This window comes from Osmerus eperlanus, chromosome 4, assembly GCF_963692335.1.
Source record: "Osmerus eperlanus chromosome 4, fOsmEpe2.1, whole genome shotgun sequence".
In the NCBI taxonomy this organism is placed as follows: domain Eukaryota; kingdom Metazoa; phylum Chordata; class Actinopteri; order Osmeriformes; family Osmeridae; genus Osmerus; species Osmerus eperlanus.
Window position 1 is genome coordinate 6386894 of NC_085021.1, and position 20938 is coordinate 6407831.

Sequence of the window (20938 nt, forward strand, 5' to 3'; positions counted from 1 at the left end):
ATGCCTCTGGTTGCGTAGCAGTAAGCCTGGCTAACTCAGTCGGTAGAGCATGAGACTCTTAATCTCAGGGTCGTGGGTTCGAGCCCCACGTTGGGCGTGTTTACATTATGGAGGCCTATCCGTCACTCTGAGAGGCTTCAAGTAGTTGAATCAACTATTGCAGATCCAGAGGTGCTGTGGCTTAGCTGGTTGAAAGCGCCTGTCTTGTAAACAGGAGATCCTGGGTTCAACTCCCAGCAGCACCTCACTGTGTTTGTTTCATACAACTGGCCCATTTTTAACTTTCACCAATGTTGTGGATTCAAACGTATAGCGTCACAAAGGTCCCAGACGAGAATGCCTCTGGAAGCAACATGCTAAAGCCTGGATAGCTCAGGCGTTGGAGCATGGCACTCTTTGTTTGTAGACTATACACCCAGCAAATTTGAAACATTCATTTGAAACTGTATCTGGACAAAATGTCAGCCTTCTGGACACAGGCCAAGCGTTTGAAACGATGACGGTCACAAAGGTCCCCGACGAGAATGCCTCTGGTTGCATAACAGTAAGCCCGGCTAGCTCAGTCGGTAGAGCATGAGACTCTTAATCTCAGGGTCGTGGGTTCGAGCCCCATGTTGGGCGTGTTTACATTATGGAGGCCTATCCGTCACTCTGAGAGGCTTCAAGTAGTTGAATCAACTATTTCAATCCAGAGGTGCCGTGGCTTAGCTGGTTGAAAGCGCCTGTCTTGTAAACAGGAAATCCTGGGTTCAACTCCCAGCAGCACCTCCCTGTATTTGTTTTATAAAACTGGCACATTTTTAACTTTCACCAATGTTGTGGATTCAAACGTATACCGTCACAAAGGTCCCCGACGAGAATTCCTCTGGAAGCAACATGCTAAGCCTGGATAGCTCAGGCTTTGGAGCATGCAACTCTTTGTTTGTAGACTATACACCCAGCAAATTTGAAACATTCATTTGAAACTGTATCTGGACAAAATGTCAGCCTTCTGGACACAGGCCAAGCGTTTGAAACGATGACGGTCACAAAGGTCCCCGACGAGAATGCCTCTGGTTGCGTAGCAGTAAGCCTGGCTAGCTCAGTCGGTAGAGCATGAGACTCTTAATCTCAGGGTCGTGGGTTCGAGCCCCACGCTGGGCGTGTTTACATTATGGAGGCCTATCCATCACTCTGAGAGGCTTCAAGTAGTTGAATCAACTATTGCAGCTCCAGAGGTGCTGTGGCTTAGCTGGTTGAAAGCGCCTGTCTTGTAAACAAGAGATCCTGGGTTCAACTCCCAGCAGCACCTCCCTGTGTTTGTTTTATAAAACTGGCACATTTTTAACTTTCACCAATGTTGTGGATTCAAACGTATACCGTCACAAAGGTCCCCGACGAGAATGCCTCTGGAAGCAACATGCTAAGCCTGGATAGCTCAGGCGTTGGAGCATGCCACTCTTTGTTTGTAGACTATACACCCAGTAAATTTGAAACATTCATTTGAAACTGTATCTGGACAAAATGTCAGCCTTCTGGACACAGGCCAAGTGTTTGAAAGATGACGGTCACAAAGGTCCCCGACGAGAATGCCTCTGGTTGCATAGCAGTAAGCCCGGCTAGCTCAGTCGGTAGAGAATGAGACTCTTAATCTCAGGGTCGTGGGAACGAGCCCCACGTTGGGCGTGTTTACATTATGGAGGCCTATCCGTCACTCTGAGAGGCTTCAAGTACTTGAATCAACTATTGCAGATCCAGAGGTGCTGTGGCTTAGCTGGTTGAAAGCACCTGTCTTGTAAACAACAGATCCTGGGTTCAACTCCCAGCAGCACCTCCCTGTGTTTGTTTTATAAAACTGGCACATTTTTTACTTTCACCAATGTTGTGGATTCAAACGTATACCGTCACAAAGGTCCCCGACGAGAATTCCTCTGGAAGCAACATGCTAAGCCTGGATAGCTCAGGCTTTGGAGCATGCAACTCTTTGTTTGTAGACTATACACCCAGCAAATTTGAAACATTCATTTGAAACTGTATCTGGACAAAATGTCAGCCTTCTGGACACAGGCCAAGCGTTTGAAACGATGACGGTCACAAAGGTCCCCGACGAGAATGCCTCTGGTTGCGTAGCAGTAAGCCCGGCTAGCTCAGTCGGTAGAGCATGAGACTCTTAATCTCAGGGTCGTGGGTTCGAGCCCCACGCTGGGCGTGTTTACATTATGGAGGCCTATCCATCACTCTGAGAGGCTTCAAGTAGTTGAATCAACTATTGCAGCTCCAGAGGTGCTGTGGCTTAGCTGGTTGAAAGCGCCTGTCTTGTAAACAAGAGATCCTGGGTTCAACTCCCAGCAGCACCTCCCTGTGTTTGTTTTATAAAACTGGCACATTTTTAACTTTCACCAATGTTGTGGATTCAAACGTATACCGTCACAAAGGTCCCCGACGAGAATGCCTCTGGAAGCAACATGCTAAGCCTGGATAGCTCAGGCGTTGGAGCATGCCACTCTTTGTTTGTAGACTATACACCCAGTAAATTTGAAACATTCATTTGAAACTGTATCTGGACAAAATGTCAGCCTTCTGGACACAGGCCAAGCGTTTGAAAGATGACGGTCACAAAGGTCCCCGACGAGAATGCCTCTGGTTGCATAGCAGTAAGCCCGGCTAGCTCAGTCGGTAGAGAATGAGACTCTTAATCTCAGGGTCGTGGGAACGAGCCCCACGTTGGGCGTGTTTACATTATGGAGGCCTATCCGTCACTCTGAGAGGCTTCAAGTACTTGAATCAACTATTGCAGATCCAGAGGTGCTGTGGCTTAGCTGGTTGAAACCACCTGTCTTGTAAACAACAGATCCTGGGTTCAACTCCCAGCAGCACCTCCCTGTGTTTGTTTTATAAAACTGGCAAATTTTTTACTTTCACCAATGTTGTGGATTCAAACGTATAGCGTCACAAAGGTCCCAGACGAGAATGCCTCTGGAAGCAACATGCTAAAGCCTGGATAGCTCAGGCGTTGGAGCATGGCACTCTTTGTTTGTAGACTATACACCCAGCAAATTTGAAACATTCATTTGAAACTGTATCTGGACAAAATGTCAGCCTTCTGGACACAGGCCAAGCGTTTGAAACAATGACGGTCACAAAGGTCCCCGACGAGAATGCCTCTGGTTGCGTAGCAGTAAGCCCGGCTAGCTCAGTCGGTAGAGCATGAGACTCTTAATCTCAGGGTCGTGGGTTCGAGCCCCACGTTGGGCGTGTTTACATTATGGAGGCCTATCCGTCACTCTGAGAGGCTTCAAGTAGTTGAATCAACTATTGCAGATCCAGAGGTGCTTTGGCTTAGCTGTTTGAAAGTGCCTGTCTCGTAAACAGGAGATACTGGGTTCAACTCCCAGCAGCACCTCCCTGTGTTTGTTTTATACAACTGGCACATTTTTTACTGTCACCAATGTTGTGGATTCAAACGTATAGCGTCACAAAGGTCCCAGACGAGAATGCCTCTGGAAGCAACATGCTAAAGCCTGGATAGCTCAGGCGTTGGAGCATGGCACTCTTTGTTTGTAGACTATACACCCAGCAAATTTTAAACATTCATTTGAAACTGTATCTGGACAAAATGTCAGCCTTCTGGACACAGGCCAAGCGTTTGAAACGATGACGGTCACAAAGGTCCCCGACGAGAATGCCTCTGGTTGCATAACAGTAAGCCCGGCTAGCTCAGTCGGTAGAGCATGAGACTCTTAATCTCAGGGTCGTTGGTTCGAGCCCCATGTTGGGCGTGTTTACATTATGGAGGCCTATCCGTCACTCTGAGAGGCTTCAAGTAGTTGAATCAACTATTTCAATCCAGAGGTGCCGTGGCTTAGCTGGTTGAAAGCGCCTGTCTTGTAAACAGGAAATCCTGGGTTCAACTCCCAGCAGCACCTCCCTGTATTTGTTTTATAAAACTGGCACATTTTTAACTTTCACCAATGTTGTGGATTCAAACGTATACCGTCACAAAGGTCCCCGACGAGAATGCCTCTGGAAGCAACATGCTAAGCCTGGATAGCTCAGGCGTTGGAGCATGCCACTCTTTGTTTGTAGACTATACACCCAGTAAATTTGAAACATTCATTTGAAACTGTATCTGGACAAAATGTCAGCCTTCTGGACACAGGCCAAGCGTTTGAAAGATGACGGTCACAAAGGTCCCCGACGAGAATGCCTCTGGTTGCATAGCAGTAAGCCCGGCTAGCTCAGTCGGTAGAGAATGAGACTCTTAATCTCAGGGTCGTGGGAACGAGCCCCACGTTGGGCGTGTTTACATTATGGAGGCCTATCCGTCACTCTGAGAGGCTTCAAGTACTTGAATCAACTATTGCAGATCCAGAGGTGCTGTGGCTTAGCTGGTTGAAAGCACCTGTCTTGTAAACAACAGATCCTGGGTTCAACTCCCAGCAGCACCTCCCTGTGTTTGTTTTATAAAACTGGCACATTTTTTACTTTCACCAATGTTGTGGATTCAAACGTATACCGTCACAAAGGTCCCCGACGAGAATGCCTCTGGAAGCAACATGCTAAGCCTGGATAGCTCAGGCGTTGGAGCATGCCACTCTTTGTTTGTAGACTATACACCCAGCGAATTTGAAACTGTATCTGGACAAAATGTCAGCCTTCTGGACACAGGCCAAGCGTTTGAAACGATGACGGTCACAAAGGTCCCCGACGAGAATGCCTCTGTTTGCGTAGCAGGAAGCCCGGCTAGCTCAGTCGGTAGAGCATGAGACTCATAATCTCAGGGTCGTGGGTTCGAGCCCCACGTTGGGCGTGTTTACATTATGGAGGCCTATCCGTCACTCTGAGAGGCTTCAAGTAGTTGAATCAACTATTGCAGATACAGAGGTGCTGTGGCTTAGCTGGTTGAAAGCACCTGTCTTGTAAACAGGAGATCCTGGATTCAACTCCCAGCAGCACCTCCCTGTGTTTGTTTATAAAACTGGCCCATTTTTAACTTTCACCAATGTTGTGGATTCAAACGTATAGCGTCACAAAGGTCCCAGACGAGAATGCCTCTGGAAGCAACATGCTAAGCCTGGATAGCTTAGGCTTTGGAGCATGCAACTCTTTGTTTGTAGACTATACACCCAGCGAATTTGAAACTGTATCTGGACAAAATGTCAGCCTTCTGGACACAGGCCAAGCGTTTGAAACGATGACGGTCACAAAGGTCACCGACGAGAATGCCTCTGATTGCGTAGCAGTAAGCCCACTCTGAGAGGCTTCAAGTAGTTGAATCAACTATTGTAGATCCAGAGGTGCTGTGGCTTAGCTGGTTGAAAGCACCTGTCTTGTAAACAAGAGATCCTGGGTTCAACTCCCAGCAGCACCTCCCTGTGTTTGTTTTATAAAACTGGCACATTTTTAACTTTCACCAATGTTGTGGATTCAAACGTATACCGTCACAAAGGTCCCCGACGAGAATGCCTCTGGAAGCAACATGCTAAGCCTGGATAGCTCAGGCGTTGGAGCATGCCACTCTTTGTTTGTAGACTATACACCCAGCGAATTTGAAACTGTATCTGGACAAAATGTCAGCCTTCTGGACACAGGCCAAGCGTTTGAAACGATGACGGTCACAAAGGTCCCCGACGAGAATGCCTCTGGTTGCGTAGCAGGAAGCCCGGCTAGCTCAGTCGGTAGAGCATGAGACTCTTAATCTCAGGGTCGTGGGTTCGAGCCCCACGTTGGGCGTGTTTACATTATGGAGGCCTATCCGTCACTCTGAGAGGCTTCAAGTAGTTGAATCAACTATTGCAGATACAGAGGTGCTGTGGCTTAGCTGGTTGAAAGCGCCTGTCTTGTAAACAGGAGATCCTGGGTTCAAATCCCAGCAGCACCTCCCTGTGTTTGTTTATAAAACTGGCCCATTTTTAACTTTCACCAATGTTGTGGATTCAAACGTATAGCGTCACAAAGGTCCCAGACGAGAATGCCTCTGGAAGCAACATGCTAAGCCTGGATAGCTTAGGCTTTGGAGCATGCAACTCTTTGTTTGTAGACTATACACCCAGCGAATTTGAAACTGTATCTGGACAAAATGTCAGCCTTCTGGACACAGGCCAAGCGTTTGAAACGATGACGGTCACAAAGGTCCCCGACGAGAATGCCTCTGGTTGCGTAGCAGTAAGCCCGGCTAGCTCAGTCGGTAGAGCATGAGACTCTTAATCTCAGGGTCGTGGGTTCGAGCCCCACGTTGGGCGTGTTTACATTATGGAGGCCTATCCGTCACTCTGAGAGGCTTCAAGTACTTGAATCAACTATTGCAGATCCAGAGGTGCTGTGGCTTAGCTGGTTGAAAGCACCTGTCTTGTAAACAGGAGATCCTGGGTTCAACTCCCAGCAGCACCTCCCTGTGTTTGTTTTATAAAACTCGCCCATTTTTAACTTTCACCAATGTTGTGGATTTAAACGTATAGCGTCACAAAGGTCCCAGACGAGAATGCCTCTGGAAGCAACATGCTAAGCCTGGATAGCTCAGGCTTTGGAGCATGCAACTCTTTGTTTGTAGACTATACACCCAGCGAATTTGAAATTGTATCTGGACAAAATGTCAGCCTTCTGGACACAGGCCAAGCGTTTGAAACGATGACGGTCACAAAGGTCACCGACGAGAATGCCTCTGATTGCGTAGCAGTAAGCCCACTCTGAGAGGCTTCAAGTAGTTGAATCAACTATTGTAGATCCAGAGGTGCTGTGGCTTAGCTGGTTGAAAGCACCTGTCTTGTAAACAGGAGATCCTGGGTTCAACTCCCAGCAGCACCTCCCTGTGTTTGTTTATAAAACTGGCCCATTTTTAACTTTCACCAATGTTGTGGATTCAAACGTATAGCGTCACAAAGGTCCCAGACGAGAATGCCTCTGGAAGCAACATGCTAAGCCTGGATAGCTTAGGCTTTGGAGCATGCAACTCTTTGTTTGTAGACTATACACCCAGCGAATTTGAAACTGTATCTGGACAAAATGTCAGCCTTCTGGACACAGGCCAAGCGTTTGAAACGATGACGGTCACAAAGGTCCCCGACGAGAATGCCTCTGGTTGCGTAGCAGTAAGCCCGGCTAGCTCAGTCGGTAGAGCATGAGACTCTTAATCTCAGGGTCGTGGGTTCGAGCCCCACGTTGGGCGTGTTTACATTATGGAGGCCTATCCGTCACTCTGAGAGGCTTCAAGTAGTTGAATCAACTATTGCAGATCCAGAGGTGCTGTGGCTTAGCTGGTTGAAAGCGCCTGTTTTGTAAACAGGAGATCCTGGGTTCAACTCCCAGCAGCACCTCCCTGTGTTTGTTTTATAAAACTGGCCCATTTTTAACTTTCACCAATGTTGTGGATTTAAACGTATAGCGTCACAAAGGTCCCAGACGAGAATGCCTCTGGAAGCAACATGCTAAGCCTGGATAGCTCAGGCTTTGGAGCATGCAACTCTTTGTTTGTAGACTATACACCCAGCGAATTTGAAATTGTATCTGGACAAAATGTCAGCCTTCTGGACACAGGCCAAGCGTTTGAAACGATGACGGTCACAAAGGTCACCGACGAGAATGCCTCTGATTGCGTAGCAGTAAGCCCACTCTGAGAGGCTTCAAGTAGTTGAATCAACTATTGTAGATCCAGAGGTGCTGTGGCTTAGCTGGTTGAAAGCACCTGTCTTGTAAACAGGAGATCCTGGGTTCAACTCCCAGCAGCACCTCCCTGTGTTTGTTTATAAAACTGGCCCATTTTTAACTTTCACCAATGTTGTGGATTCAAACGTATAGCGTCACAAAGGTCCCAGACGAGAATGCCTCTGGAAGCAACATGCTAAGCCTGGATAGCTTAGGCTTTGGAGCATGCAACTCTTTGTTTGTAGACTATACACCCAGCGAATTTGAAACTGTATCTGGACAAAATGTCAGCCTTCTGGACACAGGCCAAGCGTTTGAAACGATGACGGTCACAAAGGTCCCCGACGAGAATGCCTCTGGTTGCGTAGCAGTAAGCCCGGCTAGCTCAGTCGGTAGAGCATGAGACTCTTAATCTCAGGGTCGTGGGTTCGAGCCCCACGTTGGGCGTGTTTACATTATGGAGGCCTATCCGTCACTCTGAGAGGCTTCAAGTAGTTGAATCAACTATTGCAGATCCAGAGGTGCTGTGGCTTAGCTGGTTGAAAGCGCCTGTCTTGTAAACAGGAGATCCTGGGTTCAACTCCCAGCAGCACCTCCCTGTGTTTGTTTTATAAAACTGGCCCATTTTTAACTTTCACCAATGTTGTGGATTCAAACGTATAGCGTCACAAAGGTCCCAGACGAGAATGCCTCTGGAAGCAACATGCTAAGCCTGGATAGCTCAGGCTTTGGAGCATGCAACTCTTTGTTTGTAGACTATACACCCAGCGAATTTGAAACTGTATCTGGACAAAATGTCAGCCTTCTGGACACAGGCCAAGCGTTTGAAACGATGACGGTCACAAAGGTCACCGACGAGAATGCCTCTGATTGCGTAGCAGTAAGCCCACTCTGAGAGGCTTCAAGTAGTTGAATCAACTATTGCAGATCCAGAGGTGCTGTGGCTTAGCTGGTTGAAAGCGCCTGTCATGTAAACAGGTGGTCCTGGGTTCAACTCCCAGCAGCACCTCCCTGTGTTTGTTTTATAAAACTTGCCCATTTTTAACTTTCACCAATGTTGTGGATTCAAACGTATAGCGTCACAAAGGTCCCAGACGAGAATGCCTCTGGAAGCAACATGCTAAGCCTGGATAGCTTAGGCTTTGGAGCATGCAACTCTTTGTTTGTAGACTATACACCCAGCGAATTTGAAACTGTATCTGGACAAAATGTCAGCCTTCTGGACACAGGCCAAGCGTTTGAAACGATGACGGTCACAAAGGTCCCCGACGAGAATGCCTCTGGTTGCGTAGCAGTAAGCCCGGCTAGCTCAGTCGGTAGAGCATGAGACTCTTAATCTCAGGGTCGTGGGTTCGAGCCCCACGTTGGGCGTGTTTACATTATGGAGGCCTATCCGTCACTCTGAGAGGCTTCAAGTAGTTGAATCAACTATTGCAGATCCAGAGGTGCTGTGGCTTAGCTGGTTGAAAGCGCCTGTCTTGTAAACAGGAGATCCTGGGTTCAACTCCCAGCAGCACCTCCCTGTGTTTGTTTTATAAAACTGGCCCATTTTTAACTTTCACCAATGTTGTGGATTCAAACGTATAGCGTCACAAAGGTCCCAGACGAGAATGCCTCTGGAAGCAACATGCTAAGCCTGGATAGCTCAGGCTTTGGAGCATGCAACTCTTTGTTTGTAGACTATACACCCAGCGAATTTGAAACTGTATCTGGACAAAATGTCAGCCTTCTGGACACAGGCCAAGCGTTTGAAACGATGACGGTCACAAAGGTCACCGACGAGAATGCCTCTGATTGCGTAGCAGTAAGCCCACTCTGAGAGGCTTCAAGTAGTTGAATCAACTATTGTAGATCCAGAGGTGCTGTGGCTTAGCTGGTTGAAAGCACCTGTCTTGTAAACAGGAGATCCTGGGTTCAACTCCCAGCAGCACCTCCCTGTGTTTGTTTATAAAACTGGCCCATTTTTAACTTTCACCAATGTTGTGGATTCAAACGTATAGCGTCACAAAGGTCCCAGACGAGAATGCCTCTGGAAGCAACATGCTAAGCCTGGATAGCTTAGGCTTTGGAGCATGCAACTCTTTGTTTGTAGACTATACACCCAGCGAATTTGAAACTGTATCTGGACAAAATGTCAGCCTTCTGGACACAGGCCAAGCGTTTGAAACGATGACGGTCACAAAGGTCCCCGACGAGAATGCCTCTGGTTGCGTAGCAGTAAGCCCGGCTAGCTCAGTCGGTAGAGCATGAGACTCTTAATCTCAGGGTCGTGGGTTCGAGCCCCACGTTGGGCGTGTTTACATTATGGAGGCCTATCCGTCACTCTGAGAGGCTTCAAGTAGTTGAATCAACTATTGCAGATCCAGAGGTGCTGTGGCTTAGCTGGTTGAAAGCGCCTGTCTTGTAAACAGGAGATCCTGGGTTCAACTCCCAGCAGCACCTCCCTGTGTTTGTTTTATAAAACTGGCCCATTTTTAACTTTCACCAATGTTGTGGATTTAAACGTATAGCGTCACAAAGGTCCCAGACGAGAATGCCTCTGGAAGCAACATGCTAAGCCTGGATAGCTCAGGCTTTGGAGCATGCAACTCTTTGTTTGTAGACTATACACCCAGCGAATTTGAAATTGTATCTGGACAAAATGTCAGCCTTCTGGACACAGGCCAAGCGTTTGAAACGATGACGGTCACAAAGGTCACCGACGAGAATGCCTCTGATTGCGTAGCAGTAAGCCCACTCTGAGAGGCTTCAAGTAGTTGAATCAACTATTGTAGATCCAGAGGTGCTGTGGCTTAGCTGGTTGAAAGCACCTGTCTTGTAAACAGGAGATCCTGGGTTCAACTCCCAGCAGCACCTCCCTGTGTTTGTTTATAAAACTGGCCCATTTTTAACTTTCACCAATGTTGTGGATTCAAACGTATAGCGTCACAAAGGTCCCAGACGAGAATGCCTCTGGAAGCAACATGCTAAGCCTGGATAGCTTAGGCTTTGGAGCATGCAACTCTTTGTTTGTAGACTATACACCCAGCGAATTTGAAACTGTATCTGGACAAAATGTCAGCCTTCTGGACACAGGCCAAGCGTTTGAAACGATGACGGTCACAAAGGTCCCCGACGAGAATGCCTCTGGTTGCGTAGCAGTAAGCCCGGCTAGCTCAGTCGGTAGAGCATGAGACTCTTAATCTCAGGGTCGTGGGTTCGAGCCCCACGTTGGGCGTGTTTACATTATGGAGGCCTATCCGTCACTCTGAGAGGCTTCAAGTAGTTGAATCAACTATTGCAGATCCAGAGGTGCTGTGGCTTAGCTGGTTGAAAGCGCCTGTCTTGTAAACAGGAGATCCTGGGTTCAACTCCCAGCAGCACCTCCCTGTGTTTGTTTTATAAAACTGGCCCATTTTTAACTTTCACCAATGTTGTGGATTTAAACGTATAGCGTCACAAAGGTCCCAGACGAGAATGCCTCTGGAAGCAACATGCTAAGCCTGGATAGCTCAGGCTTTGGAGCATGCAACTCTTTGTTTGTAGACTATACACCCAGCGAATTTGAAATTGTATCTGGACAAAATGTCAGCCTTCTGGACACAGGCCAAGCGTTTGAAACGATGACGGTCACAAAGGTCACCGACGAGAATGCCTCTGATTGCGTAGCAGTAAGCCCACTCTGAGAGGCTTCAAGTAGTTGAATCAACTATTGTAGATCCAGAGGTGCTGTGGCTTAGCTGGTTGAAAGCACCTGTCTTGTAAACAGGAGATCCTGGGTTCAACTCCCAGCAGCACCTCCCTGTGTTTGTTTATAAAACTGGCCCATTTTTAACTTTCACCAATGTTGTGGATTCAAACGTATAGCGTCACAAAGGTCCCAGACGAGAATGCCTCTGGAAGCAACATGCTAAGCCTGGATAGCTTAGGCTTTGGAGCATGCAACTCTTTGTTTGTAGACTATACACCCAGCGAATTTGAAACTGTATCTGGACAAAATGTCAGCCTTCTGGACACAGGCCAAGCGTTTGAAACGATGACGGTCACAAAGGTCCCCGACGAGAATGCCTCTGGTTGCGTAGCAGTAAGCCCGGCTAGCTCAGTCGGTAGAGCATGAGACTCTTAATCTCAGGGTCGTGGGTTCGAGCCCCACGTTGGGCGTGTTTACATTATGGAGGCCTATCCGTCACTCTGAGAGGCTTCAAGTAGTTGAATCAACTATTGCAGATCCAGAGGTGCTGTGGCTTAGCTGGTTGAAAGCGCCTGTCTTGTAAACAGGAGATCCTGGGTTCAACTCCCAGCAGCACCTCCCTGTGTTTGTTTTATAAAACTGGCCCATTTTTAACTTTCACCAATGTTGTGGATTCAAACGTATAGCGTCACAAAGGTCCCAGACGAGAATGCCTCTGGAAGCAACATGCTAAGCCTGGATAGCTCAGGCTTTGGAGCATGCAACTCTTTGTTTGTAGACTATACACCCAGCGAATTTGAAACTGTATCTGGACAAAATGTCAGCCTTCTGGACACAGGCCAAGCGTTTGAAACGATGACGGTCACAAAGGTCACCGACGAGAATGCCTCTGATTGCGTAGCAGTAAGCCCACTCTGAGAGGCTTCAAGTAGTTGAATCAACTATTGCAGATCCAGAGGTGCTGTGGCTTAGCTGGTTGAAAGCGCCTGTCATGTAAACAGGTGGTCCTGGGTTCAACTCCCAGCAGCACCTCCCTGTGTTTGTTTTATAAAACTTGCCCATTTTTAACTTTCACCAATGTTGTGGATTCAAACGTATAGCGTCACAAAGGTCCCAGACGAGAATGCCTCTGGAAGCAACATGCTAAGCCTGGATAGCTTAGGCTTTGGAGCATGCAACTCTTTGTTTGTAGACTATACACCCAGCGAATTTGAAACTGTATCTGGACAAAATGTCAGCCTTCTGGACACAGGCCAAGCGTTTGAAACGATGACGGTCACAAAGGTCCCCGACGAGAATGCCTCTGGTTGCGTAGCAGTAAGCCCGGCTAGCTCAGTCGGTAGAGCATGAGACTCTTAATCTCAGGGTCGTGGGTTCGAGCCCCACGTTGGGCGTGTTTACATTATGGAGGCCTATCCGTCACTCTGAGAGGCTTCAAGTAGTTGAATCAACTATTGCAGATCCAGAGGTGCTGTGGCTTAGCTGGTTGAAAGCGCCTGTCTTGTAAACAGGAGATCCTGGGTTCAACTCCCAGCAGCACCTCCCTGTGTTTGTTTTATAAAACTGGCCCATTTTTAACTTTCACCAATGTTGTGGATTCAAACGTATAGCGTCACAAAGGTCCCAGACGAGAATGCCTCTGGAAGCAACATGCTAAGCCTGGATAGCTCAGGCTTTGGAGCATGCAACTCTTTGTTTGTAGACTATACACCCAGCGAATTTGAAACTGTATCTGGACAAAATGTCAGCCTTCTGGACACAGGCCAAGCGTTTGAAACGATGACGGTCACAAAGGTCACCGACGAGAATGCCTCTGATTGCGTAGCAGTAAGCCCACTCTGAGAGGCTTCAAGTAGTTGAATCAACTATTGCAGATCCAGAGGTGCTGTGGCTTAGCTGGTTGAAAGCGCCTGTCATGTAAACAGGTGGTCCTGGGTTCAACTCCCAGCAGCACCTCCCTGTGTTTGTTTTATAAAACTTGCCCATTTTTAACTTTCACCAATGTTGTGGATTCAAACGTATAGCGTCACAAAGGTCCCAGACGAGAATGCCTCTGGAAGCAACATGCTAAGCCTGGATAGCTTAGGCTTTGGAGCATGCAACTCTTTGTTTGTAGACTATACACCCAGCGAATTTGAAACTGTATCTGGACAAAATGTCAGCCTTCTGGACACAGGCCAAGCGTTTGAAACGATGACGGTCACAAAGGTCCCCGACGAGAATGCCTCTGGTTGCGTAGCAGTAAGCCCGGCTAGCTCAGTCGGTAGAGCATGAGACTCTTAATCTCAGGGTCGTGGGTTCGAGCCCCACGTTGGGCGTGTTTACATTATGGAGGCCTATCCGTCACTCTGAGAGGCTTCAAGTAGTTGAATCAACTATTGCAGATCCAGAGGTGCTGTGGCTTAGCTGGTTGAAAGCGCCTGTCTTGTAAACAGGAGATCCTGGGTTCAACTCCCAGCAGCACCTCCCTGTGTTTGTTTTATAAAACTGGCCCATTTTTAACTTTCACCAATGTTGTGGATTCAAACGTATAGCGTCACAAAGGTCCCAGACGAGAATGCCTCTGGAAGCAACATGCTAAGCCTGGATAGCTCAGGCTTTGGAGCATGCAACTCTTTGTTTGTAGACTATACACCCAGCGAATTTGAAACTGTATCTGGACAAAATGTCAGCCTTCTGGACACAGGCCAAGCGTTTGAAACGATGACGGTCACAAAGGTCCCCGACGAGAATGCCTCTGGTTGCGTAGCAGTAAGCCCGGCTAGCTCAGTCGGTAGAGCATGAGACTCTTAATCTCAGGGTCGTGGGTTCGAGCCCCACGTTGGGCGTGTTTACATTATGGAGGCCTATCCGTCACTCTGAGAGGCTTCAAGTAGTTGAATCAACTATTGCAGATCCAGAGGTGCTGTGGCTTAGCTGGTTGAAAGCGCCTGTCTTGTAAACAGGAGATCCTGGGTTCAACTCCCAGCAGCACCTCCCTGTGTTTGTTTTATAAAACTGGCCCATTTTTAACTTTCACCAATGTTGTGGATTCAAACGTATAGCGTCACAAAGGTCCCAGACGAGAATGCCTCTGGAAGCAACATGCTAAGCCTGGATAGCTCAGGCTTTGGAGCATGCAACTCTTTGTTTGTAGACTATACACCCAGCGAATTTGAAACTGTATCTGGACAAAATGTCAGCCTTCTGGACACAGGCCAAGCGTTTGAAACGATGACGGTCACAAAGGTCACCGACGAGAATGCCTCTGATTGCGTAGCAGTAAGCCCACTCTGAGAGGCTTCAAGTAGTTGAATCAACTATTGTAGATCCAGAGGTGCTGTGGCTTAGCTGGTTGAAAGCACCTGTCTTGTAAACAGGAGATCCTGGGTTCAACTCCCAGCAGCACCTCCCTGTGTTTGTTTATAAAACTGGCCCATTTTTAACTTTCACCAATGTTGTGGATTCAAACGTATAGCGTCACAAAGGTCCCAGACGAGAATGCCTCTGGAAGCAACATGCTAAGCCTGGATAGCTTAGGCTTTGGAGCATGCAACTCTTTGTTTGTAGACTATACACCCAGCGAATTTGAAACTGTATCTGGACAAAATGTCAGCCTTCTGGACACAGGCCAAGCGTTTGAAACGATGACGGTCACAAAGGTCCCCGACGAGAATGCCTCTGGTTGCGTAGCAGTAAGCCCGGCTAGCTCAGTCGGTAGAGCATGAGACTCTTAATCTCAGGGTCGTGGGTTCGAGCCCCACGTTGGGCGTGTTTACATTATGGAGGCCTATCCGTCACTCTGAGAGGCTTCAAGTAGTTGAATCAACTATTGCAGATCCAGAGGTGCTGTGGCTTAGCTGGTTGAAAGCGCCTGTCTTGTAAACAGGAGATCCTGGGTTCAACTCCCAGCAGCACCTCCCTGTGTTTGTTTTATAAAACTGGCCCATTTTTAACTTTCACCAATGTTGTGGATTTAAACGTATAGCGTCACAAAGGTCCCAGACGAGAATGCCTCTGGAAGCAACATGCTAAGCCTGGATAGCTCAGGCTTTGGAGCATGCAACTCTTTGTTTGTAGACTATACACCCAGCGAATTTGAAATTGTATCTGGACAAAATGTCAGCCTTCTGGACACAGGCCAAGCGTTTGAAACGATGACGGTCACAAAGGTCACCGACGAGAATGCCTCTGATTGCGTAGCAGTAAGCCCACTCTGAGAGGCTTCAAGTAGTTGAATCAACTATTGTAGATCCAGAGGTGCTGTGGCTTAGCTGGTTGAAAGCACCTGTCTTGTAAACAGGAGATCCTGGGTTCAACTCCCAGCAGCACCTCCCTGTGTTTGTTTATAAAACTGGCCCATTTTTAACTTTCACCAATGTTGTGGATTCAAACGTATAGCGTCACAAAGGTCCCAGACGAGAATGCCTCTGGAAGCAACATGCTAAGCCTGGATAGCTTAGGCTTTGGAGCATGCAACTCTTTGTTTGTAGACTATACACCCAGCGAATTTGAAACTGTATCTGGACAAAATGTCAGCCTTCTGGACACAGGCCAAGCGTTTGAAACGATGACGGTCACAAAGGTCCCCGACGAGAATGCCTCTGGTTGCGTAGCAGTAAGCCCGGCTAGCTCAGTCGGTAGAGCATGAGACTCTTAATCTCAGGGTCGTGGGTTCGAGCCCCACGTTGGGCGTGTTTACATTATGGAGGCCTATCCGTCACTCTGAGAGGCTTCAAGTAGTTGAATCAACTATTGCAGATCCAGAGGTGCTGTGGCTTAGCTGGTTGAAAGCGCCTGTCTTGTAAACAGGAGATCCTGGGTTCAACTCCCAGCAGCACCTCCCTGTGTTTGTTTTATAAAACTGGCCCATTTTTAACTTTCACCAATGTTGTGGATTTAAACGTATAGCGTCACAAAGGTCCCAGACGAGAATGCCTCTGGAAGCAACATGCTAAGCCTGGATAGCTCAGGCTTTGGAGCATGCAACTCTTTGTTTGTAGACTATACACCCAGCGAATTTGAAATTGTATCTGGACAAAATGTCAGCCTTCTGGACACAGGCCAAGCGTTTGAAACGATGACGGTCACAAAGGTCACCGACGAGAATGCCTCTGATTGCGTAGCAGTAAGCCCACTCTGAGAGGCTTCAAGTAGTTGAATCAACTATTGTAGATCCAGAGGTGCTGTGGCTTAGCTGGTTGAAAGCACCTGTCTTGTAAACAGGAGATCCTGGGTTCAACTCCCAGCAGCACCTCCCTGTGTTTGTTTATAAAACTGGCCCATTTTTAACTTTCACCAATGTTGTGGATTCAAACGTATAGCGTCACAAAGGTCCCAGACGAGAATGCCTCTGGAAGCAACATGCTAAGCCTGGATAGCTTAGGCTTTGGAGCATGCAACTCTTTGTTTGTAGACTATACACCCAGCGAATTTGAAACTGTATCTGGACAAAATGTCAGCCTTCTGGACACAGGCCAAGCGTTTGAAACGATGACGGTCACAAAGGTCCCCGACGAGAATGCCTCTGGTTGCGTAGCAGTAAGCCCGGCTAGCTCAGTCGGTAGAGCATGAGACTCTTAATCTCAGGGTCGTGGGTTCGAGCCCCACGTTGGGCGTGTTTACATTATGGAGGCCTATCCGTCACTCTGAGAGGCTTCAAGTAGTTGAATCAACTATTGCAGATCCAGAGGTGCTGTGGCTTAGCTGGTTGAAAGCGCCTGTCTTGTAAACAGGAGATCCTGGGTTCAACTCCCAGCAGCACCTCCCTGTGTTTGTTTTATAAAACTGGCCCATTTTTAACTTTCACCAATGTTGTGGATTCAAACGTATAGCGTCACAAAGGTCCCAGACGAGAATGCCTCTGGAAGCAACATGCTAAGCCTGGATAGCTCAGGCTTTGGAGCATGCAACTCTTTGTTTGTAGACTATACACCCAGCGAATTTGAAACTGTATCTGGACAAAATGTCAGCCTTCTGGACACAGGCCAAGCGTTTGAAACGATGACGGTCACAAAGGTCACCGACGAGAATGCCTCTGATTGCGTAGCAGTAAGCCCACTCTGAGAGGCTTCAAGTAGTTGAATCAACTATTGCAGATCCAGAGGTGCAGTGGCTTAGCTGGTTGAAAGCGCCTGTCATGTAAACAGGTGGTCCTGGGTTCAACTCCCAGCAGCACCTCCCTGTGTTTGTTTTATAAAACTTGCCCATTTTTAACTTTCACCAATGTTGTGGATTCAAACGTATAGCGTCACAAAGGTCCCAGACGAGAATGCCTCTGGAAGCAACATGCTAAGCCTGGATAGCTTAGGCTTTGGAGCATGCAACTCTTTGTTTGTAGACTATACACCCAGCGAATTTGAAACTGTATCTGGACAAAATGTCAGCCTTCTGGACACAGGCCAAGCGTTTGAAACGATGACGGTCACAAAGGTCCCCGACGAGAATGCCTCTGGTTGCGTAGCAGTAAGCCCGGCTAGCTCAGTCGGTAGAGCATGAGACTCTTAATCTCAGGGTCGTGGGTTCGAGCCCCACGTTGGGCGTGTTTACATTATGGAGGCCTATCCGTCACTCTGAGAGGCTTCAAGTAGTTGAATCAACTATTGCAGATCCAGAGGTGCTGTGGCTTAGCTGGTTGAAAGCGCCTGTCTTGTAAACAGGAGATCCTGGGTTCAACTCCCAGCAGCACCTCCCTGTGTTTGTTTTATAAAACTGGCCCATTTTTAACTTTCACCAATGTTGTGGATTTAAACGTATAGCGTCACAAAGGTCCCAGACGAGAATGCCTCTGGAAGCAACATGCTAAGCCTGGATAGCTCAGGCTTTGGAGCATGCAACTCTTTGTTTGTAGACTATACACCCAGCGAATTTGAAATTGTATCTGGACAAAATGTCAGCCTTCTGGACACAGGCCAAGCGTTTGAAACGATGACGGTCACAAAGGTCACCGACGAGAATGCCTCTGATTGCGTAGCAGTAAGCCCACTCTGAGAGGCTTCAAGTAGTTGAATCAACTATTGTAGATCCAGAGGTGCTGTGGCTTAGCTGGTTGAAAGCACCTGTCTTGTAAACAGGAGATCCTGGGTTCAACTCCCAGCAGCACCTCCCTGTGTTTGTTTATAAAACTGGCCCATTTTTAACTTTCACCAATGTTGTGGATTCAAACGTATAGCGTCACAAAGGTCCCAGACGAGAATGCCTCTGGAAGCAACATGCTAAGCCTGGATAGCTTAGGCTTTGGAGCATGCAACTCTTTGTTTGTAGACTATACACCCAGCGAATTTGAAACTGTATCTGGACAAAATGTCAGCCTTCTGGACACAGGCCAAGCGTTTGAAACGATGACGGCCACAAAGGTCCCCGACGAGAATGCCTCTGGTTGCGTAGCAGTAAGCCCGGCTAGCTCAGTCGGTAGAGCATGAGACTCTTAATCTCAGGGTCGTGGGTTCGAGCCCCACGTTGGGCGTGTTTACATTATGGAGGCCTATCCGTCACTCTGAGAGGCTTCAAGTAGTTGAATCAACTATTGCAGATCCAGAGGTGCTGTGGCTTAGCTGGTTGAAAGCGCCTGTCTTGTAAACAGGAGATCCTGGGTTCAACTCCCAGCAGCACCTCCCTGTGTTTGTTTTATAAAACTGGCCCATTTTTAACTTTCACCAATGTTGTGGATTTAAACGTATAGCGTCACAAAGGTCCCAGACGAGAATGCCTCTGGAAGCAACATGCTAAGCCTGGATAGCTCAGGCTTTGGAGCATGCAACTCTTTGTTTGTAGACTATACACCCAGCGAATTTGAAATTGTATCTGGACAAAATGTCAGCCTTCTGGACACAGGCCAAGCGTTTGAAACGATGACGGTCACAAAGGTCACCGACGAGAATGCCTCTGATTGCGTAGCAGTAAGCCCACTCTGAGAGGCTTCAAGTAGTTGAATCAACTATTGTAGATCCAGAGGTGCTGTGGCTTAGCTGGTTGAAAGCACCTGTCTTGTAAACAGGAGATCCTGGGTTCAACTCCCAGCAGCACCTCCCTGTGTTTGTTTATAAAACTGGCCCATTTTTAACTTTCACCAATGTTGTGGATTCAAACGTATAGCGTCACAAAGGTCCCAGACGAGAATGCCTCTGGAAGCAACATGCTAAGCCTGGATAGCTTAGGCTTTGGAGCATGCAACTCTTTGTTTGTAGACTATACACCCAGCGAATTTGAAACTGTATCTGGACAAAATGTCAGCCTTCTGGACACAGGCCAAGCGTTTGAAACGATGACGGTCACAAAGGTCCCCGACGAGAATGCCTCTGGTTGCGTAGCAGTAAGCCCGGCTAGCTCAGTCGGTAGAGCATGAGACTCTTAATCTCAGGGTCGTGGGTTCGAGCCCCACGTTGGGCGTGTTTACATTATGGAGGCCTATCCGTCACTCTGAGAGGCTTCAAGTAGTTGAATCAACTATTGCAGATCCAGAGGTGCTGTGGCTTAGCTGGTTGAAAGCGCCTGTCTTGTAAACAGGAGATCCTGGGTTCAACTCCCAGCAGCACCTCCCTGTGTTTGTTTTATAAAACTGGCCCATTTTTAACTTTCACCAATGTTGTGGATTCAAACGTATAGCGTCACAAAGGTCCCAGACGAGAATGCCTCTGGAAGCAACATGCTAAGCCTGGATAGCTCAGGCTTTGGAGCATGCAACTCTTTGTTTGTAGACTATACACCCAGCGAATTTGAAACTGTATCTGGACAAAATGTCAGCCTTCTGGACACAGGCCAAGCGTTTGAAACGATGACGGTCACAAAGGTCCCCGACGAGAATGCCTCTGGTTGCGTAGCAGTAAGCCCGGCTAGCTCAGTCGGTAGAGCATGAGACTCTTAATCTCAGGGTCGTGGGTTCGAGCCCCACGTTGGGCGTGTTTACATTATGGAGGCCTATCCGTCACTCTGAGAGGCTTCAAGTAGTTGAATCAACTATTGCAGATCCAGAGGTGCTGTGGCTTAGCTGGTTGAAAGCGCCTGTCTTGTAAACAGGAGATCCTGGGTTCAACTCCCAGCAGCACCTCCCTGTGTTTGTTTTATAAAACTGGCCCATTTTTAACTTTCACCAATGTTGTGGATTCAAACGTATAGCGTCACAAAGGTCCCAGACGAGAATGCCTCTGGAAGCAACATGCTAAGCCTGGATAGCTCAGGCTTTGGAGCATGCAACTCTTTGTTTGTAGACTATACACCCAGCGAATTTGAAACTGTATCTGGACAAAATGTCAGCCTTCTGGACACAGGCCAAGCGTTTGAAACGATGACGGTCACAAAGGTCACCGACGAGAATGCCTCTGATTGCGTAGCAGTAAGCCCACTCTGAGAGGCTTCAAGTAGTTGAATCAACTATTGTAGATCCAGAGGTGCTGTGGCTTAGCTGGTTGAAAGCACCTGTCTTGTAAACAGGAGATCCTGGGTTCAACTCCCAGCAGCACCTCCCTGTGTTTGTTTATAAAACTGGCCCATTTTTAACTTTCACCAATGTTGTGGATTCAAACGTATAGCGTCACAAAGGTCCCAGACGAGAATGCCTCTGGAAGCAACATGCTAAGCCTGGATAGCTTAGGCTTTGGAGCATGCAACTCTTTGTTTGTAGACTATACACCCAGCGAATTTGAAACTGTATCTGGACAAAATGTCAGCCTT

General features: G+C 47.8%; 65 non-coding genes across 65 annotated transcripts; all 65 read left to right on the forward strand.

Moving 5' to 3' along the window:
• Positions 1 to 24: 24 nt before the first annotated feature.
• Positions 25 to 97, forward strand: trnak-cuu (transfer RNA lysine (anticodon CUU)). Its single transcript has one exon. It is a non-coding gene; the product is annotated as a tRNA-Lys (tRNA).
• A 73-nt stretch (positions 98 to 170) lies between these two features.
• On the forward strand, positions 171 to 245 carry trnat-ugu (transfer RNA threonine (anticodon UGU)). Its single transcript has one exon. It is a non-coding gene; the product is annotated as a tRNA-Thr (tRNA).
• A 303-nt stretch (positions 246 to 548) lies between these two features.
• Positions 549 to 621, forward strand: trnak-cuu (transfer RNA lysine (anticodon CUU)). Its single transcript has one exon. It is a non-coding gene; the product is annotated as a tRNA-Lys (tRNA).
• Positions 622 to 693: 72 nt separating this feature from the next.
• On the forward strand, positions 694 to 768 carry trnat-ugu (transfer RNA threonine (anticodon UGU)). Its single transcript has one exon. It is a non-coding gene; the product is annotated as a tRNA-Thr (tRNA).
• A 302-nt stretch (positions 769 to 1070) lies between these two features.
• On the forward strand, positions 1071 to 1143 carry trnak-cuu (transfer RNA lysine (anticodon CUU)). Its single transcript has one exon. It is a non-coding gene; the product is annotated as a tRNA-Lys (tRNA).
• Positions 1144 to 1216: 73 nt separating this feature from the next.
• On the forward strand, positions 1217 to 1291 carry trnat-ugu (transfer RNA threonine (anticodon UGU)). Its single transcript has one exon. It is a non-coding gene; the product is annotated as a tRNA-Thr (tRNA).
• An 824-nt stretch (positions 1292 to 2115) lies between these two features.
• On the forward strand, positions 2116 to 2188 carry trnak-cuu (transfer RNA lysine (anticodon CUU)). The gene has a single exon. It is a non-coding gene; the product is annotated as a tRNA-Lys (tRNA).
• Positions 2189 to 2261: 73 nt separating this feature from the next.
• trnat-ugu (transfer RNA threonine (anticodon UGU)) lies at positions 2262 to 2336 on the forward strand. The gene has a single exon. It is a non-coding gene; the product is annotated as a tRNA-Thr (tRNA).
• Positions 2337 to 3161: 825 nt separating this feature from the next.
• On the forward strand, positions 3162 to 3234 carry trnak-cuu (transfer RNA lysine (anticodon CUU)). Its single transcript has one exon. It is a non-coding gene; the product is annotated as a tRNA-Lys (tRNA).
• Positions 3235 to 3685: 451 nt separating this feature from the next.
• trnak-cuu (transfer RNA lysine (anticodon CUU)) lies at positions 3686 to 3758 on the forward strand. The gene has a single exon. It is a non-coding gene; the product is annotated as a tRNA-Lys (tRNA).
• A 72-nt stretch (positions 3759 to 3830) lies between these two features.
• trnat-ugu (transfer RNA threonine (anticodon UGU)) lies at positions 3831 to 3905 on the forward strand. Its single transcript has one exon. It is a non-coding gene; the product is annotated as a tRNA-Thr (tRNA).
• An 811-nt stretch (positions 3906 to 4716) lies between these two features.
• trnam-cau (transfer RNA methionine (anticodon CAU)) lies at positions 4717 to 4789 on the forward strand. The gene has a single exon. It is a non-coding gene; the product is annotated as a tRNA-Met (tRNA).
• A 73-nt stretch (positions 4790 to 4862) lies between these two features.
• Positions 4863 to 4937, forward strand: trnat-ugu (transfer RNA threonine (anticodon UGU)). Its single transcript has one exon. It is a non-coding gene; the product is annotated as a tRNA-Thr (tRNA).
• Positions 4938 to 5275: 338 nt separating this feature from the next.
• On the forward strand, positions 5276 to 5350 carry trnat-ugu (transfer RNA threonine (anticodon UGU)). The gene has a single exon. It is a non-coding gene; the product is annotated as a tRNA-Thr (tRNA).
• Positions 5351 to 5639: 289 nt separating this feature from the next.
• On the forward strand, positions 5640 to 5712 carry trnak-cuu (transfer RNA lysine (anticodon CUU)). The gene has a single exon. It is a non-coding gene; the product is annotated as a tRNA-Lys (tRNA).
• A 73-nt stretch (positions 5713 to 5785) lies between these two features.
• Positions 5786 to 5860, forward strand: trnat-ugu (transfer RNA threonine (anticodon UGU)). Its single transcript has one exon. It is a non-coding gene; the product is annotated as a tRNA-Thr (tRNA).
• A 288-nt stretch (positions 5861 to 6148) lies between these two features.
• Positions 6149 to 6221, forward strand: trnak-cuu (transfer RNA lysine (anticodon CUU)). The gene has a single exon. It is a non-coding gene; the product is annotated as a tRNA-Lys (tRNA).
• A 73-nt stretch (positions 6222 to 6294) lies between these two features.
• On the forward strand, positions 6295 to 6369 carry trnat-ugu (transfer RNA threonine (anticodon UGU)). Its single transcript has one exon. It is a non-coding gene; the product is annotated as a tRNA-Thr (tRNA).
• Positions 6370 to 6708: 339 nt separating this feature from the next.
• On the forward strand, positions 6709 to 6783 carry trnat-ugu (transfer RNA threonine (anticodon UGU)). Its single transcript has one exon. It is a non-coding gene; the product is annotated as a tRNA-Thr (tRNA).
• A 288-nt stretch (positions 6784 to 7071) lies between these two features.
• Positions 7072 to 7144, forward strand: trnak-cuu (transfer RNA lysine (anticodon CUU)). The gene has a single exon. It is a non-coding gene; the product is annotated as a tRNA-Lys (tRNA).
• Positions 7145 to 7217: 73 nt separating this feature from the next.
• Positions 7218 to 7292, forward strand: trnat-ugu (transfer RNA threonine (anticodon UGU)). The gene has a single exon. It is a non-coding gene; the product is annotated as a tRNA-Thr (tRNA).
• A 339-nt stretch (positions 7293 to 7631) lies between these two features.
• trnat-ugu (transfer RNA threonine (anticodon UGU)) lies at positions 7632 to 7706 on the forward strand. The gene has a single exon. It is a non-coding gene; the product is annotated as a tRNA-Thr (tRNA).
• Positions 7707 to 7994: 288 nt separating this feature from the next.
• Positions 7995 to 8067, forward strand: trnak-cuu (transfer RNA lysine (anticodon CUU)). Its single transcript has one exon. It is a non-coding gene; the product is annotated as a tRNA-Lys (tRNA).
• Positions 8068 to 8140: 73 nt separating this feature from the next.
• trnat-ugu (transfer RNA threonine (anticodon UGU)) lies at positions 8141 to 8215 on the forward strand. The gene has a single exon. It is a non-coding gene; the product is annotated as a tRNA-Thr (tRNA).
• Positions 8216 to 8554: 339 nt separating this feature from the next.
• Positions 8555 to 8629, forward strand: trnat-ugu (transfer RNA threonine (anticodon UGU)). The gene has a single exon. It is a non-coding gene; the product is annotated as a tRNA-Thr (tRNA).
• A 289-nt stretch (positions 8630 to 8918) lies between these two features.
• On the forward strand, positions 8919 to 8991 carry trnak-cuu (transfer RNA lysine (anticodon CUU)). The gene has a single exon. It is a non-coding gene; the product is annotated as a tRNA-Lys (tRNA).
• A 73-nt stretch (positions 8992 to 9064) lies between these two features.
• On the forward strand, positions 9065 to 9139 carry trnat-ugu (transfer RNA threonine (anticodon UGU)). The gene has a single exon. It is a non-coding gene; the product is annotated as a tRNA-Thr (tRNA).
• Positions 9140 to 9478: 339 nt separating this feature from the next.
• Positions 9479 to 9553, forward strand: trnat-ugu (transfer RNA threonine (anticodon UGU)). Its single transcript has one exon. It is a non-coding gene; the product is annotated as a tRNA-Thr (tRNA).
• Positions 9554 to 9841: 288 nt separating this feature from the next.
• trnak-cuu (transfer RNA lysine (anticodon CUU)) lies at positions 9842 to 9914 on the forward strand. The gene has a single exon. It is a non-coding gene; the product is annotated as a tRNA-Lys (tRNA).
• Positions 9915 to 9987: 73 nt separating this feature from the next.
• On the forward strand, positions 9988 to 10062 carry trnat-ugu (transfer RNA threonine (anticodon UGU)). The gene has a single exon. It is a non-coding gene; the product is annotated as a tRNA-Thr (tRNA).
• A 339-nt stretch (positions 10063 to 10401) lies between these two features.
• trnat-ugu (transfer RNA threonine (anticodon UGU)) lies at positions 10402 to 10476 on the forward strand. Its single transcript has one exon. It is a non-coding gene; the product is annotated as a tRNA-Thr (tRNA).
• Positions 10477 to 10764: 288 nt separating this feature from the next.
• Positions 10765 to 10837, forward strand: trnak-cuu (transfer RNA lysine (anticodon CUU)). Its single transcript has one exon. It is a non-coding gene; the product is annotated as a tRNA-Lys (tRNA).
• Positions 10838 to 10910: 73 nt separating this feature from the next.
• On the forward strand, positions 10911 to 10985 carry trnat-ugu (transfer RNA threonine (anticodon UGU)). The gene has a single exon. It is a non-coding gene; the product is annotated as a tRNA-Thr (tRNA).
• A 339-nt stretch (positions 10986 to 11324) lies between these two features.
• On the forward strand, positions 11325 to 11399 carry trnat-ugu (transfer RNA threonine (anticodon UGU)). The gene has a single exon. It is a non-coding gene; the product is annotated as a tRNA-Thr (tRNA).
• Positions 11400 to 11687: 288 nt separating this feature from the next.
• trnak-cuu (transfer RNA lysine (anticodon CUU)) lies at positions 11688 to 11760 on the forward strand. The gene has a single exon. It is a non-coding gene; the product is annotated as a tRNA-Lys (tRNA).
• Positions 11761 to 11833: 73 nt separating this feature from the next.
• On the forward strand, positions 11834 to 11908 carry trnat-ugu (transfer RNA threonine (anticodon UGU)). The gene has a single exon. It is a non-coding gene; the product is annotated as a tRNA-Thr (tRNA).
• A 339-nt stretch (positions 11909 to 12247) lies between these two features.
• trnat-ugu (transfer RNA threonine (anticodon UGU)) lies at positions 12248 to 12322 on the forward strand. The gene has a single exon. It is a non-coding gene; the product is annotated as a tRNA-Thr (tRNA).
• A 289-nt stretch (positions 12323 to 12611) lies between these two features.
• On the forward strand, positions 12612 to 12684 carry trnak-cuu (transfer RNA lysine (anticodon CUU)). The gene has a single exon. It is a non-coding gene; the product is annotated as a tRNA-Lys (tRNA).
• A 73-nt stretch (positions 12685 to 12757) lies between these two features.
• On the forward strand, positions 12758 to 12832 carry trnat-ugu (transfer RNA threonine (anticodon UGU)). The gene has a single exon. It is a non-coding gene; the product is annotated as a tRNA-Thr (tRNA).
• A 339-nt stretch (positions 12833 to 13171) lies between these two features.
• Positions 13172 to 13246, forward strand: trnat-ugu (transfer RNA threonine (anticodon UGU)). Its single transcript has one exon. It is a non-coding gene; the product is annotated as a tRNA-Thr (tRNA).
• A 289-nt stretch (positions 13247 to 13535) lies between these two features.
• trnak-cuu (transfer RNA lysine (anticodon CUU)) lies at positions 13536 to 13608 on the forward strand. The gene has a single exon. It is a non-coding gene; the product is annotated as a tRNA-Lys (tRNA).
• Positions 13609 to 13681: 73 nt separating this feature from the next.
• trnat-ugu (transfer RNA threonine (anticodon UGU)) lies at positions 13682 to 13756 on the forward strand. Its single transcript has one exon. It is a non-coding gene; the product is annotated as a tRNA-Thr (tRNA).
• A 289-nt stretch (positions 13757 to 14045) lies between these two features.
• Positions 14046 to 14118, forward strand: trnak-cuu (transfer RNA lysine (anticodon CUU)). Its single transcript has one exon. It is a non-coding gene; the product is annotated as a tRNA-Lys (tRNA).
• Positions 14119 to 14191: 73 nt separating this feature from the next.
• trnat-ugu (transfer RNA threonine (anticodon UGU)) lies at positions 14192 to 14266 on the forward strand. Its single transcript has one exon. It is a non-coding gene; the product is annotated as a tRNA-Thr (tRNA).
• Positions 14267 to 14605: 339 nt separating this feature from the next.
• On the forward strand, positions 14606 to 14680 carry trnat-ugu (transfer RNA threonine (anticodon UGU)). The gene has a single exon. It is a non-coding gene; the product is annotated as a tRNA-Thr (tRNA).
• Positions 14681 to 14968: 288 nt separating this feature from the next.
• trnak-cuu (transfer RNA lysine (anticodon CUU)) lies at positions 14969 to 15041 on the forward strand. The gene has a single exon. It is a non-coding gene; the product is annotated as a tRNA-Lys (tRNA).
• A 73-nt stretch (positions 15042 to 15114) lies between these two features.
• trnat-ugu (transfer RNA threonine (anticodon UGU)) lies at positions 15115 to 15189 on the forward strand. Its single transcript has one exon. It is a non-coding gene; the product is annotated as a tRNA-Thr (tRNA).
• A 339-nt stretch (positions 15190 to 15528) lies between these two features.
• trnat-ugu (transfer RNA threonine (anticodon UGU)) lies at positions 15529 to 15603 on the forward strand. The gene has a single exon. It is a non-coding gene; the product is annotated as a tRNA-Thr (tRNA).
• A 288-nt stretch (positions 15604 to 15891) lies between these two features.
• Positions 15892 to 15964, forward strand: trnak-cuu (transfer RNA lysine (anticodon CUU)). Its single transcript has one exon. It is a non-coding gene; the product is annotated as a tRNA-Lys (tRNA).
• Positions 15965 to 16037: 73 nt separating this feature from the next.
• On the forward strand, positions 16038 to 16112 carry trnat-ugu (transfer RNA threonine (anticodon UGU)). The gene has a single exon. It is a non-coding gene; the product is annotated as a tRNA-Thr (tRNA).
• A 339-nt stretch (positions 16113 to 16451) lies between these two features.
• On the forward strand, positions 16452 to 16526 carry trnat-ugu (transfer RNA threonine (anticodon UGU)). The gene has a single exon. It is a non-coding gene; the product is annotated as a tRNA-Thr (tRNA).
• Positions 16527 to 16814: 288 nt separating this feature from the next.
• trnak-cuu (transfer RNA lysine (anticodon CUU)) lies at positions 16815 to 16887 on the forward strand. Its single transcript has one exon. It is a non-coding gene; the product is annotated as a tRNA-Lys (tRNA).
• A 73-nt stretch (positions 16888 to 16960) lies between these two features.
• Positions 16961 to 17035, forward strand: trnat-ugu (transfer RNA threonine (anticodon UGU)). Its single transcript has one exon. It is a non-coding gene; the product is annotated as a tRNA-Thr (tRNA).
• Positions 17036 to 17374: 339 nt separating this feature from the next.
• On the forward strand, positions 17375 to 17449 carry trnat-ugu (transfer RNA threonine (anticodon UGU)). Its single transcript has one exon. It is a non-coding gene; the product is annotated as a tRNA-Thr (tRNA).
• Positions 17450 to 17738: 289 nt separating this feature from the next.
• trnak-cuu (transfer RNA lysine (anticodon CUU)) lies at positions 17739 to 17811 on the forward strand. Its single transcript has one exon. It is a non-coding gene; the product is annotated as a tRNA-Lys (tRNA).
• Positions 17812 to 17884: 73 nt separating this feature from the next.
• On the forward strand, positions 17885 to 17959 carry trnat-ugu (transfer RNA threonine (anticodon UGU)). Its single transcript has one exon. It is a non-coding gene; the product is annotated as a tRNA-Thr (tRNA).
• A 339-nt stretch (positions 17960 to 18298) lies between these two features.
• Positions 18299 to 18373, forward strand: trnat-ugu (transfer RNA threonine (anticodon UGU)). Its single transcript has one exon. It is a non-coding gene; the product is annotated as a tRNA-Thr (tRNA).
• A 288-nt stretch (positions 18374 to 18661) lies between these two features.
• On the forward strand, positions 18662 to 18734 carry trnak-cuu (transfer RNA lysine (anticodon CUU)). Its single transcript has one exon. It is a non-coding gene; the product is annotated as a tRNA-Lys (tRNA).
• Positions 18735 to 18807: 73 nt separating this feature from the next.
• Positions 18808 to 18882, forward strand: trnat-ugu (transfer RNA threonine (anticodon UGU)). The gene has a single exon. It is a non-coding gene; the product is annotated as a tRNA-Thr (tRNA).
• Positions 18883 to 19221: 339 nt separating this feature from the next.
• trnat-ugu (transfer RNA threonine (anticodon UGU)) lies at positions 19222 to 19296 on the forward strand. The gene has a single exon. It is a non-coding gene; the product is annotated as a tRNA-Thr (tRNA).
• Positions 19297 to 19584: 288 nt separating this feature from the next.
• Positions 19585 to 19657, forward strand: trnak-cuu (transfer RNA lysine (anticodon CUU)). The gene has a single exon. It is a non-coding gene; the product is annotated as a tRNA-Lys (tRNA).
• Positions 19658 to 19730: 73 nt separating this feature from the next.
• trnat-ugu (transfer RNA threonine (anticodon UGU)) lies at positions 19731 to 19805 on the forward strand. The gene has a single exon. It is a non-coding gene; the product is annotated as a tRNA-Thr (tRNA).
• Positions 19806 to 20094: 289 nt separating this feature from the next.
• trnak-cuu (transfer RNA lysine (anticodon CUU)) lies at positions 20095 to 20167 on the forward strand. Its single transcript has one exon. It is a non-coding gene; the product is annotated as a tRNA-Lys (tRNA).
• A 73-nt stretch (positions 20168 to 20240) lies between these two features.
• On the forward strand, positions 20241 to 20315 carry trnat-ugu (transfer RNA threonine (anticodon UGU)). The gene has a single exon. It is a non-coding gene; the product is annotated as a tRNA-Thr (tRNA).
• A 339-nt stretch (positions 20316 to 20654) lies between these two features.
• On the forward strand, positions 20655 to 20729 carry trnat-ugu (transfer RNA threonine (anticodon UGU)). The gene has a single exon. It is a non-coding gene; the product is annotated as a tRNA-Thr (tRNA).
• Positions 20730 to 20938: the final 209 nt, after the last annotated feature.